We start from the raw sequence: 13078 nt of genomic DNA, 5'->3' as shown, positions 1-13078 counted from the left end.
CTTTAGTCACTCTGTGATGAACATACGAAACACAGTGATGTTTTATAAACCACACTCTCAGTGAACTCATCAACAAATTGCCTATTAGCAAGATTAACCAATCAAATACCTTTGCTTTCTGCAAATTGTGAACTCTTTTTTTTTATTGTATGTTTATTTGTATGTGATGTTGAATCTAAATTAAATTCCCATGAGAATTTACCTTCATTTCTGATTTAGTTCTTGTATCTAAAAATCTATATTGGAGTGACCATGCCTCCTAGCGGGCCACTTGCATTAGGTACACAAATCGTTCTGGCGACATAATGGGTCTTCACCATAGATATTTGTCGTTACTAGTTACCACAACCACAAAGTCATAAACCCGCCTATTTACCCTTTCACAGAGAAATCTGAAAATAAACTCAATCATTGGTTACAAAGGGATTTGTCTCTGAACGGTAGAATATTGCTCACAAAAGCTGAGGGTATTTCCAGGCTCACTTATACTGCATGTCGAAAATCAGATAAGCAAGAACATTGATAAGATGCTTTTTAATCTTGTATGGAAGAACAGGACACATTATTTCAAGACATCTGTGATTATGAAGAGGGTGGTCTCAATTTTCTTGATTTTCCCACTTTGAATAACACTCAAGATTAATTGGATTAAGCAATTCCTGAAGAGTCCTAGCTGTATATGGAATTGTATCTCTCTGTATGTTTTTTTCCCATTTAGGTGGCCTCAAAATGTTCCTAATGTGTAATTACATTATTGAAAAAATCCCGAATAATTTATCTAATTTCCTTAACAATTCTTTTTAGCATGGTCTTTGATCTACAAGCACAATTTTTCTCCATACAGATATTCTATCTGGAACAATAGATTTAGGCATCTTATACAAAGGCAAGTCCTTGTTTTTTGAGAAATGGTTCCAAAACAATCTTCTATTGGTGAGTCAACTGTTCAATGATAAAGGTGTTTTCTTTTATTATGCCAAGTTGTTTAGCTTTTCATAAGATACTGATAACTCCAAAGGAATTTACTGTAGTATTTTATGCAATCCCCTCTGAAGTTATTGTACTTTTTAAGGATGTAGCCAAATCTATGCCCTCTTCTTTACCATCTCTTGATCTAGCTGACTCACCAGCAGGCAAGATATGTTTCTCTCCTACTGTTTTTAACAACGTTAGGAAAATACGTGCCTTATTTCAATGTGATATTGTTTCAGTCCCATGTCTTTCTGGAATGGGCTTTTAAGAAATAGTCATTTCAAAAATGTTTGGTCTCTCAGAAGTTTCTTTTAACTAATAAATTAATCCACAAGTGCTACCCTACTGAACAGTATCTTTAAAAGTTTGAAAAATACATTAATATTTATTGTACATTCAATAATTAACAACCGGAGACTGTTTTACATTTAGTTTGGCTTTGCTCTTACACCCGAAAGCTGTGGCAAGATACAGTATCTGTAAATTTGTTTTAGATATATACATGTTAATTTTTCTCTTCTCCTTAATAATATGATATTTGGTTTTACAAAGTAAAGCAAAGTCTACGCAAAGCCTTTCTTTTTAATCCAAGTCATTGTTATTTTAGCTAAATTCCAGATTCACAAATGTAAATGTATATGTCAAAAGCCTCTGTTTGTTATTTTTGAGAATTAAATTGAACAATATATAAACACAATTTCTTCTTTCATAACATAAAATAAATAAAAACTTTGAATGTTTGTCATTTTTACAAGGTCTTTATATAATGTATTGTCTTTATTCCCTTGACTGTTGTTTGTAATGTGTGTATACTCTGTTGTACACTCTGTTTGTTTTTCTATATTATATATTTGGAATTGCTTTACAATAAAAAAAAATAAACCTGCATATTTATAAAATGTATCTTCTTAAAATGTGATTTTAAACCTTAACCACATTTCTAACCTTATGCTTACCCTTATCCTTAAATGAAGACAAAAAAAATAAAATTGTTTTCATACATTTTTACGATATAAATTAACTGCACTATGTAGTGAAATCGACGTAATGACATTCCATGTATACGGAAGTTGGGTGCATGAAGCAGAAATCTCTCTAACTAGCTATAGTCAGATATGTTCAAACCAGCCACCAGAAAAGACCAATAGCACAAAAATTGCAACAGATTTTAACTGTCCGTATCTTTGATTATGCCCCTTTTCACGGTGCACTTTCAGGAGAAACCTCATCATACAGGCAAGTAAGGAGGAAGACTAGTTAACTGTTAGTTGCAAGATGAGTTCCCAAGATGTGCTGAAGAGTGCCTCTACTCTCGCATCATACAATGTCTTGCTTCAGGTAATGTAGTTATTATATTTAGCTATGAAGTCAAACTCATTTTTGCACTTAATAATAGCTAGCTAGTGTCCTTGCTGAAATTCCCTATATCCACTCCCTCAGAGTAATGTGTGGGGGACAGTTTTAAGTGTGTTGTAGAAGAAAGATCCGGCTTGTGTAGCTACTTTTTCTGAATGCATAGATTGTGTAGCAGTTGTTGATTTGATTCGTGTGTGTGTGTTGCCCTGAGGCATTGAGTCGTAAAAAATATTAAAGTGTCAGAAAGACATCTACAGAGCAATCTCGATTCCACAGTTCACTGATTACGTTTATATATTTTATATTTTATATCAATTTGTGTGTGACTGAATATGCTCCTGATGATATTTAGGTCATGTTTCGTGCACTCACCTTTCTGCTGAACGTGTTCACGCTGCGCTTTGTGTCCAAAGAACTGATTGGCGTGGTTAACGTCAGGTAAGACTGGTTTACTACACCTGGGGTGTATTCATTACCCGGATTCTGTTGCAAAACGTTTGGCAAGGGAAACTGTTTACTCCAAACAGAAAACATTTTACAACGAAAACAAGAGTTTCTATAGGACAAATTTCAGGTAGGTCCCTCCCCGTTTAGTTCGTTTGCTCTTTTTGCTTCCATTTGTTTCTTAAACAGTTACCATAATGAATACACTCCTGCTGCAATATGAGCTGCTGTGAACCTGCAGTGAAACAAATACTAACACCACATACTGTGTGTGTGTGTGTGTGTGTGTGTGTGTGTGTGTGTGTGTGTGTGTGTGTGTGTGTGTGTGTGTGTGTGTGTGTGTGTGTGTGTGTGTGTGTGTGTGTGTGTGTGTGTGTGTGTGTGTGTGTGTGTGTGTGTGTGTGTGTGCACAGGTTGACACTGCTGTACTCCATGCTGGCCTTGTCCAGAGAGGCCTTCAGGAGAGCCTGTTTGTGTGGCGGAACAGATCACAACTGGAGACAAGTCATCAACCTGCTATGGCCGCCACGAGTGGGACTATAGGGGAGCTACTGCTGCACAGTGTTGTTGGCACTTTCATCAGCACTATCTGCTCTACATCTTCTCTGCTGCTCAGGTACAGGTTGGATGATGCAGCCTCATCCCCTACACACTGATCTTATGTCAGTTTTGTCTACATTAGGATTTTGGGTAGTGTAATCTGATGCTTCGTTGAGCACTCAGGTACAGAGTAGGAGGGACAGGGAAAGAGGATAGGTGCAGAGGGTGTAGTCAGAGGAAGCTGTAGACAGTGAAAGAGAATATATACAGTACCAGTCAAAAGTTTGGACACACCTACTCATTCAAGGGTTTTTCTTTATTTTGACAATTTTTCTACATTGTAGAATAATAGTGAAGACATCAAACCTATGAAATAACACATATGGAATCATTTTGTAAGTCGCTCTGGATAAGAGCGTCTGCTAAATGACTTAAATGTAAATGTAAATGTAAATGTAGTAACCAAAAAAGTGTTAAACAAATCTAAATATATTTTATATTTGAGATTGTTCAAAGTACCCACCCTTTGCCTTGATGACAGCTTTGCACACTCATGACATTCTCTCAACCAGCTTCATGAGGTAGTCACCTGGAATGCATTTAAATTAACAGGTGTGCCTTGTTAAAAGTTAATTTGTGGAATTTCTTTCCTTCTTAATGCGTTTGAGCCAATCAGTTCTGTTGTGACACAGTAAGGGTGGTATACAGAAGATAGCCCTATTTGGTAAAATATCAAGTCCATAGTATGGCAAGAACAGCTCAAATAAGCCAAGAGAAACGGCAGTCCATCATTACTTTAAGACATGAAGGTCAGTCAAGCCGGACATTTTCAAGAACTTTCAACGTTTCTTCAAATGCAGTCATAAAAACCATCAAGCGCTATGATGAAACTGGTTCTCATGCGTGAATCAGGCCTTCATGGTCCAATTACTACAAAGAAACCACTACTAAAGGACACCAATAACAAGAGACTTTCTTGGGCCAAGAAACACAAGCAATGGACATTAGACCAGTGGAAATCTGTCCTTTCGTTCTGATGAGTCCAAATTTGGGATTTTTGGTTCCAACCCCTGTGTCATTGTGAGACACAGAGTAGGTGAACGGATGATCTCCGCATGTGTGGTTTCCACCGTGAAGCACGGAGGAGGAGGTGTGACGGTGTGGGGGTGCCTTGCTGGTGACACTGTCAGTGATTTATTTTGAATTCAAGGTACACTTAACCAGCATGGCTACCACAGCATTCTGCAGCAATATGCCATCCCATCTGTTTTGCGCTTAGTGGGACTATCATTTGTTTTTCAATAGGACAATGACCAAACACACCTCCAGGCTGTGTAAGGGCTATTTGACCAATTAGGAGAGTGATGGAGTGCTGCATCAGATGACCTGGCCTCCACAATCCCCTGACCTTAACCCAATTGAGATGGTTTGGGATGAGTTGGACCGCAGAGTGAAGGAAAAGTAGCCAACAAGTGCTGAGCATATGTGGGAACTCCTTCAAGACTGTTGGAAAAGCATTCTTCATGAAGCTAGTTGAGAGAATTTTTGAGTGTGCCAAGAGTGTGAAAAACTGTCATCAAGGCAAAGGGTGGCTACTTTGAAGAATCTCAAATATAAAATATATTTTGATTTGTTGAACACTTTTTTTTGGTTACTACATGATTCCATATGTGTTATTTCATAGTTTTGATGTCTTCACTATTATTCTACAATGTAGAAAATAGTAAAAAATAAAGAAAAACCCTTGAATCAGTAGGTGTGTCCAAACCTTTGACTGGTACTGTATTTTTAACCTTTATTTTATCAGGGAGTCATACTGAGACCAAAGTCTCTTTACAGATGAGCCCTGAATTACAGAAATTAAGGGAAATACACACATCAATATAAATACAAAATGCAAGCAGAAAGAACCACATGGTAATAGAAAACAAGCACATTCATCAGTAATAAGGTCCTCAATTAGCCTTTTGAATTGTCTTAGAGGCACCAAAACATCACATTTAAGAACATTTTGAAGATTGTTCCACAAATAAGGTGCAAGAAAACTAAAAGGATAGGTGCAGAGGGTGTAGTCAGGGAAAGAGGAGAGGTGCAGAGGGTGTAGTCAGGGAAAGAGGATAGGTGCAGAGGGTGATGTCAGGGAAAGAGGATAGGTGCAGAGGGTGATGTCAGGGAAAGAGGATAGGTGCAGAGGGTGTAGTCAGGGAAAGAGGATAGATGCAGAGGGTGTAGTCAGGGAAAGAGGATAGGTGCAGAGGGTGATGTCAGGGAAAGAGGATAGGTGCAGAGGGTGTAGTCAGGGAAAGAGGATAGGTGCAGAGAGTGTAGTCAGGGAAAGAGGAGAGGTACAGAGGGTGATGTCAGGGAAAGAGGATAGGTGCAGAGGGTGATGTCAGGGAAAGAGGATAGGTGCAGAGGGTGATGTCAGGGAAAGAGGAGAGGTGCAGAGGGTGTAGTCAGGGAAAGAGGATAGGTGCAGAGGGTGATGTCAGGGAAAGAGGAGAGGTGCAGAGGGTGTAGTCTGATGAAGCTGTATTCAGTAGGATGCGCTGGTTACAAGGGAGTATGGTTAAGAGGGTTGTGTTTACATAGAGGGTATGGTCATGAAGTAATATTAACTTTATAATAAGTAATGTTGTGAGTAAATATTAATCTGTATAGATGAAAATGGAATTTCATGATGCAACCCTCATAAGTAACTGTGGAAGAGTGTCTATTAAGCGAACTGTTATTAACTGTCCTGTCCTTCGTAGCTGGTGTACACAGGGTTCCTGGTACTGTGCTACATTGTATACTTCCTGTGTTTCCTGGGCTATGGGGAGGCCAACAGGAAGTTCTTCCACCTGCAGCGTGTGGCAGACCTGCTGCCCTCCAGAGTGGAAGGAGAGGTAACATTCACCACAACAAGCTTAAGCCCTAACCCTTTCACTCACCGCATACACTCCTCACAGACCTAGTATACAGAATACCCAAAACCAATTGGCCATAATAACTGACATAAATGTGTTGATTGATTTGGTTCTTTCATTCATATACTACGTCGGGTCACAACTGTGTTTGTGATGTCATCCCGCTATGTGTGTTTGTAGCCGGTGATTGACTGGACGTTGGCCAGGCTGACGTGAAGCTTCTTCAAGCAGTCATTCCTAAAGCAGATCCTGACGGAGGGCGAGCGTTACGTCATGACCTTCCTCAATGTGCTGAGCTTCAGGGAGCAGGGCGTGTACGACATCGTCAACAACCTGGGCTCCATGGTAGCCGCTTCATCTTCCTGACGATCGAAGAGCTTCTATGTCTTCTTCGTCAAAGTCCTTGAGAGGGGACAGGATGTCATGCAGCAGAAACAGGTCAGAAAGCAGAGTCGGCCAATCAAATACCTGTCATTCATTTCACCGTTTATAAAGTTGGCTATTACACACCTAATAGCTCATGCATGTGCATTGATGCTGCTTGCTGATTGGAGGAGATTGCCATAGCAGCTGAGGTTCTGGAGTGTCTGCTGAAGCTGGTGCTTGTGATTGGTCTGATCATCACAGTGTTTGGTTACGCCTACTCTCACCTGGTTCTAGACCTCTATTTACATTTACATTTACATTTAAGTCATTTAGCAGACGCTCTTATCCAGAGCGACTTACAAATTGGTGCATTCACCTTATAATATCCAGTGGAACAACCACTTTACAATAGTGCATCTAAATCTTTTAAGGGGGGGGGTTAGAAGGATTACTTTATCCTATCCCAGGTATTCCTTGAAGAGGTGGGGTTTCAGGTGTCTCCGGAAGGTGGTGATTGACTCCGCTGTCCTGGCGTCGTGAGGGAGCTTGTTCCACCATTGGGGTGCCAGAGCAGCGAACAGTTTTGACTGGGCTGAGCGGGAACTGTGCTTCCTCAGAGGTAGGGAGGCGAGCAGGCCAGAGGTGGATGAACGGAGTGCCCTTGTTTGGGTGTAGGGCCTGATCAGAGCCTGAAGGTACGGAGGTGCCGTTCCCCTCACAGCTCCGTAGGCAAGCACCATGGTCTTGTAGCGGATGCGAGCTTCGACTGGAAGCCAGTGGAGAGAGCGGAGGAGCGGGGTGACGTGAGAGAACTTGGGAAGGTTGAACACCAGACGGGCTGCGGCGTTCTGGATGAGTTGTAGGGGTTTAATGGCACAGGCAGGGAGCCCAGCCAGCAGCGAGTTGCAATAATCCAGACGGGAGATGACAAGTGCCTGGATTAGGACCTGCGCCGCTTCCTGTGTGAGGCAGGGTCGTACTCTGCGAATGTTGTAGAGCATGAACCTACAGGATCGGGTCACCGCCTTGATGTTGGTGGAGAACGACAGGGTGTTGTCCAGGGTCACACCAAGGCTCTTAGCACTCTGGGAGGAGGACACAAGGGAGTTGTCAACCGTGATGGCGAGATCATGGAACGGGCAGTCCTTCCCCGGGAGGAAGAGCAGCTCCGTCTTGCCGAGGTTCAGCTTGAGGTGGTGATCCGTCATCCACACTGATATGTCTGCCAGACATGCAGAGATGCGATTCGCCACCTGGTTGTCAGAAGGGGGAAAGGAGAAGATTAATTGTGTGTCATCTGCATAGCAATGATATGAGAGACCATGTGAGGATATGACAGAGCCAAGTGACTTGGTGTATAGCGAGAATAGGAGTGGGCCAAGAACAGAGCCCTGGGGGACACCAGTGGTGAGAGCACGTGGTGCGGAGACAGATTCTCGCCACGCCACCTGGTAGGAGCGACCTGTCAGGTAGGACGCAATCCAAGCGTGGGCGGCGCCGGAGATGCCCAGCTCGGAGAGGGTGGAGAGGAGGATCTGATGGTTCACGGTATCAAAGGCAGCAGATAGGTCTAGAAGGATGAGAGCAGAGGAGAGAGAGTTAGCTTTAGCAGTGCGGAGAGCCTCCGTGACACAGAGAAGAGCAGTCTCAGTTGAATGCCCAGTCTTGAAACCTGACTGATTAGGATCAAGAAGGTCATTCTGAGAGAGATAGCAAGAGAGTGGCCAAGGACGGCACGCTCAAGAGTTTTGGAGAGAAAGGAAAGAAGGGATACTGGTCTGTAGTTGTTGACATCGGAGGGGTCGAGTGTAGGTTTTTTCAGAAGGGGTGCAACTCTCGCTCTCTTGAAGACGGAAGGGACGTAGCCAGCGGTCAAGGATGAGTTGATGAGCGAGGTGAGGTAGGGGAGAAGGTCTCCGGAAATGGTCTGGAGAAGAGAGGAGGGGATAGGGTCAAGTGGGCAGGTTGTTGGGCGGCCGGCCGTCACAAGACGCGAGATTTCATCTGGAGAGAGAGGGGAGAAAGAGGTCAAAGCACAGGGTAGGGCAGTGTGAGCAGGACCAGCAGTGTCGTTTGACTTAGCAAACGAGGATCGGATGTCGTCAACCTTCTTTTCAAAATGGTTGACGAAGTCATCCGCAGAGAGGGAGGAGGGGGGGGGAGGGGGAGGAGGATTCAGAAGGGAGGAGAAGGTAGCAAAGAGCTTCCTAGGGTTAGAGGCAGATGCTTGGAGTTTAGAGTGGTAGAAAGTGGCTTTAGCAGCAGAGACAGAAGAGGAAAATGTAGAGAGGAGGGAGTGAAAGGATGCCAGGTCCGCAGGGAGGCGAGTTTTCCTCCATTTCCGCTCGGCTGCCCGGAGCCCTGTTCTGTGAGCTCGCAGTGAGTCGTCGAGCCACGGAGCAGGAGGGGAGGACCGAGCCGGCCTGGAGGATAGGGGACAGAGGAAATCAAAGGATGCAGAGAGGGAGGAGAGGAGGGTTGAGGAGGCAGAATCAGGAGATAGGTTGGAGAAGGTTTGAGCAGAGGGAAGAGATGATAGGATGGAAGAGGAGAGAGTAGCGGGAGAGAGAGAGCGAAGGTTGGGACGGCGCAATACCATCCGAGTAGGGGCAGAGTGAGAAGTGTTGGATGAGAGCGAGAGGGAAAAATTCCTCTATGGGGAATCAGCAATGATTTGAATGATCTAATTCCTCAAACTACTGTTTTTTTTTGTGATTGTTTGTGTGTAATAATATGTGTGTTTATATTGAAGGGCCCAGTCATATGTATTCCTGCTGGCCATTAATGGAGTGACTGAGTGCTTTGTCTTCACTGCCATGAGCAAAGAAGAGGTCTGCGTATCATCCTCAGCCTTCTCTACTTCCTGTCCAGCCAGTGGATGCCCCTGCGCGGCTTGAGGCCCTCCTCTTTCGTGCTACTGGCTCTTGCTCTAAGCGCAGTCTTCCCCGCCCTCTCTGAGGTACCACACTAGAACTGCTCTCTTCACTGCTTTGCTGTACACACCACATCCTGTATAAACCAACCAAACACATATCAGCCAATCACACTTCTGTCTTTCACAGTTAATAAAATGGTTATTGTGTCTATCTTACCACCATAGAAATGGGAGTTAGAATATAAACTATATGTCTATGCTTACCACATACTCAGAGATTATAGTGAGTCAGATTCTTATTTTTGTGTATTTCTTTACCATAGAATCAGATTCCTCTCACTCCCATCTGTTTGTACTCTGTTGTTTCAGGGTGTGTTCTGTTGTGATGGAGGATGGTTACTAAGTCTGGTTCACATCGCCGTGGGGCCCGGGTGTCTACTGAGTGTGTTTGTCACCGTTCTTCTTACGGACACAAAACTTGTTCAATTTGTTAAGAATGAGTTGTTACCTCACTATGGGAAGAAACACAGCTAATCCTGCCCAGCAGAGAAAAGATAAGGACCTATATTAACTTGCCAGCTATAATGGCAGAGAGTAAAGGCAAGAGAGACAAAATGGCAGGATGGTTAGAGCTTGGAAGAGAATATGGAAACAGCTGCAATCCTAAGTAACCTTGTTATTATGGACTGAGGGTGAATTCAGAATGAGTGGCTCATTAGCCAAAAACGATTTAATTTTTCCTGAATGTGCTTGAGTGTTTGTATTTGTGCGTATGCATAGGTAACTGCCAAAATAAAGGCACCTTGGCATATATTATACAAGTGTCTGGAACTCTATTGGAGGGATGTGACAAATGTTCCCTCTAAACTCCACACGGGTGCGCAGCTCCACTGGACTGCTGCACAGAAGAAATATCAGTCCGCGCAGAGAAGCACAAGGTTGAACTTCACTCAACTTTCTACAGTTTTCCCCGTTAACACTATCAAAAGGCCCCTTTACTGTGGGAAGTGTGATTGAATCAACACAATATAAGCCACTTTCAGTGCAACATCCAGAAACAAAATGAACTATGTAAGACTTAGTATGCAAGTGGCCTCCCGAGTGGTGCAGTGGTCTAAGGCACTACGTCACAGTTGCTAGCTGTGCCACTAGAGATCCTGGTTCGAGTTCAGGCTCTGTTGCCTATGAGGCGACGCACAATTGGCCCAGCTTCATCCGGGTTAGGAGAGGTTTTGGCACATTGTGCTCTAGCAACTCCTGTGGCAGGCCGGGCGCATGCACGGTCGCCAGGTGTACGGTGTTTCCTCCAACACATTGGTGTGGCTGGCTTCCGGGTTATGCAGACATTGTGTCAAGAAGCAGTGCGGCTTGGTTGGGTCATGTTTCGGAGGACGCACGGCTCTCGACCTTTGCCTCTACCGAGACCGTACAGGAGTTGCAGCGATGAGACAAGACTGTAACTACCAATTGGATACCACAAAAAAGGGGTAAACGTTAAACAAAAAATAATCATTAAATAAATTAGTATGCAAAACTTTTTTTTATTTTTTTTATTTCACCTTTATTTAACCAGGTAGGCTTGTTGAGAATAAGTTCTCAATTGCAACTGCGACCTGGCCAAGATAAAGCAAAGCAGTTCGACACATACAACAACACAGAGTTACACATGGAATAAACAAACATACAGTCAATAATAAAGTAAAAAAAAATCTATATACCGTATGTGCAAATGAGGTAGGATAAGGGAGGGGATGAGGTAATTGGATGGGCTATTTCAAGATGGGCTATGAACATGTAACCGATGTGAAATAGCTAGCTTGTTAGCAGGGTGCGCGCTAATAGCGTTTCAATCGGTGACGTCACTCGCTTTGAGACCTTGAAGTAGTTGTTCCCCTTGCTCTGCAATGACCCAAAACACATGGCCAAGGCAACAAAGGAGTGGCTCAAGAAGAAGCACATTATGGTCCTGGAGTGGCCTAGCCAGTCTCCAGACCTTAATCCCATAGAAAATCTGTGGAGGGAGCTGAAGGTTCGAGTTGCCAAACGTCAGCCTCGAAACCTTAATGACTTGGAGAAGATCTGCAAAGATGAGTGGGACAAAATCCCTCCTGAGATGTGTGCAAACCTGGTGGCCAACTACAAGAAACGTCTGACCTCTGTGATTGCCCAACAAGGGTTTTGCCACCAAGTACTAAGTCATGTTTTGCAGATGGGTCAAATACTTATTTCCCTCATTAAAATGCAAATCAATTGATAACATTTTTGACATGCGTTTTTCTGGATATTTTTGTTGTTATTCTGTCTCTCACTGTTCAAATAAACCTACCATTAAAATTATAGACTGATCCTTTCTTTATCAGTGGGCAAACCTACAAAATCAACAGGGGATCAAATACTCCCCCCCCCCCCACTGTATATGGGGCTTTGGTGACAAAATGGATGGCACTGTGATAGACTGCATCCAATTTGTTGAGTAGAGTGTTGGAGGCTATTTTGTAAATGACATCGCCGAAGTCGAGGATCGGTAGGATGGTCAGTTTTACGAGGGTATGTTTGGCAGCATGAGTGAAGGATGCTTTGTTGCGAAATAGGAAGCCGATTCTAGATTTAATTTTGGATTGGAGATGCTTAATGTGAGTCTGGAAGGAGAGTTTACAGTCTAACCAGACACCTAGGTATTTGTAGTTGTCCACATATTCTAAGTCAGAACCGTCCAGAGTAGTGATGCTGGATGGGCGGGCAGGAGCGGGCAGCGATCGGTTGAAGAGCATGCATTTAGTTTTACTTGCATTTAATTGGAGGCCACGGAAGGAGAGTTGTATGGCATTGAAGCTCGTCTGGACGTTAGTTAACACAGTGTCCAAAGAAGGGCCAGAGGTATACAGAATGGTGTCGTCTACGTAGAGGTGGGTCAGAGAATCACCAGCAGCAAGAGCGACATCATTGACGTATACAGAGAAGAGAGTCATCCCTTGAATTGAATCCTGTGGCACCCGCATAGAGACTATAGAGTACGACTCTGCCCGTACTCTACACAGACCGGTGCGGCATAACCAATCAGAACTGTAGTCGGCCTATATGCTTATGGACCTGTGCCATTCACTTTGAACTGGACTGTTTACAGCATGAGCGGTCGTGAGCAATGCACTTGTTTTGAGATCAAAGTGAGAACTGCATGTAGCCACATGTGCATATTTGTTCATATCCTTTGCTAGCTAGTGAGTTATTAGTCCAGTTATAGATCATGTGTAGTGAGCAATGGGGGAGTGATTGCTTCCTACAAGAGCTGAAAACGTGTACATTTTTAGACATCTTTGAAAAGTGAGTCAGGCAAAGAGCTTTTTTTGTCTTAAAGGGGCAGTGTTGTATTTTGAGACAGGTTTGAATAAGCTAAGTAGCCAATAGGTAGAGGGTAGCATCATTTGTTTGATTATCTGTAATAATGGTATAATAATAATGCATTTTATTTTGTAATGGGGTTTCTTGCATCAAACGACACATTTTCAGTGACTTTGTCTGAAGGACAAGTGGATAAACAGGTTAATGTCAAGTCCTGCATGTTTTTAAAAGTCTTGTAGACTGAATGAGAGAACAGCAATTTCCATGTTCAAATGTT

General features: G+C 43.3%; 1 pseudogene across 1 annotated transcript; it reads left to right on the top strand.

The window, feature by feature from the left end:
• The first annotated feature begins 2061 nt into the window (after positions 1 to 2061).
• On the top strand, positions 2062 to 11778 carry LOC106565601 (man(5)GlcNAc(2)-PP-dolichol translocation protein RFT1-like; annotated as a pseudogene). The gene is made up of 8 exons (XR_014379834.1): positions 2062 to 2310; positions 2681 to 2766; positions 3186 to 3312; positions 6066 to 6200; positions 6402 to 6659; positions 6776 to 6967; positions 9338 to 9546; positions 9832 to 11778. The product of XR_014379834.1 is annotated as a man(5)GlcNAc(2)-PP-dolichol translocation protein RFT1-like (transcript).
• The last annotated feature ends 1300 nt before the right edge of the window (positions 11779 to 13078 follow it).

Source organism: Salmo salar, chromosome 12, assembly GCF_965601325.2.
Source record: "Salmo salar chromosome 12, fSalSal1, whole genome shotgun sequence".
Lineage (NCBI taxonomy): Eukaryota > Metazoa > Chordata > Actinopteri > Salmoniformes > Salmonidae > Salmo > Salmo salar.
The sequence above is the reverse complement of the archived record's forward strand: the minus strand, read 5'-3'. Positions and strand labels throughout refer to the sequence as shown.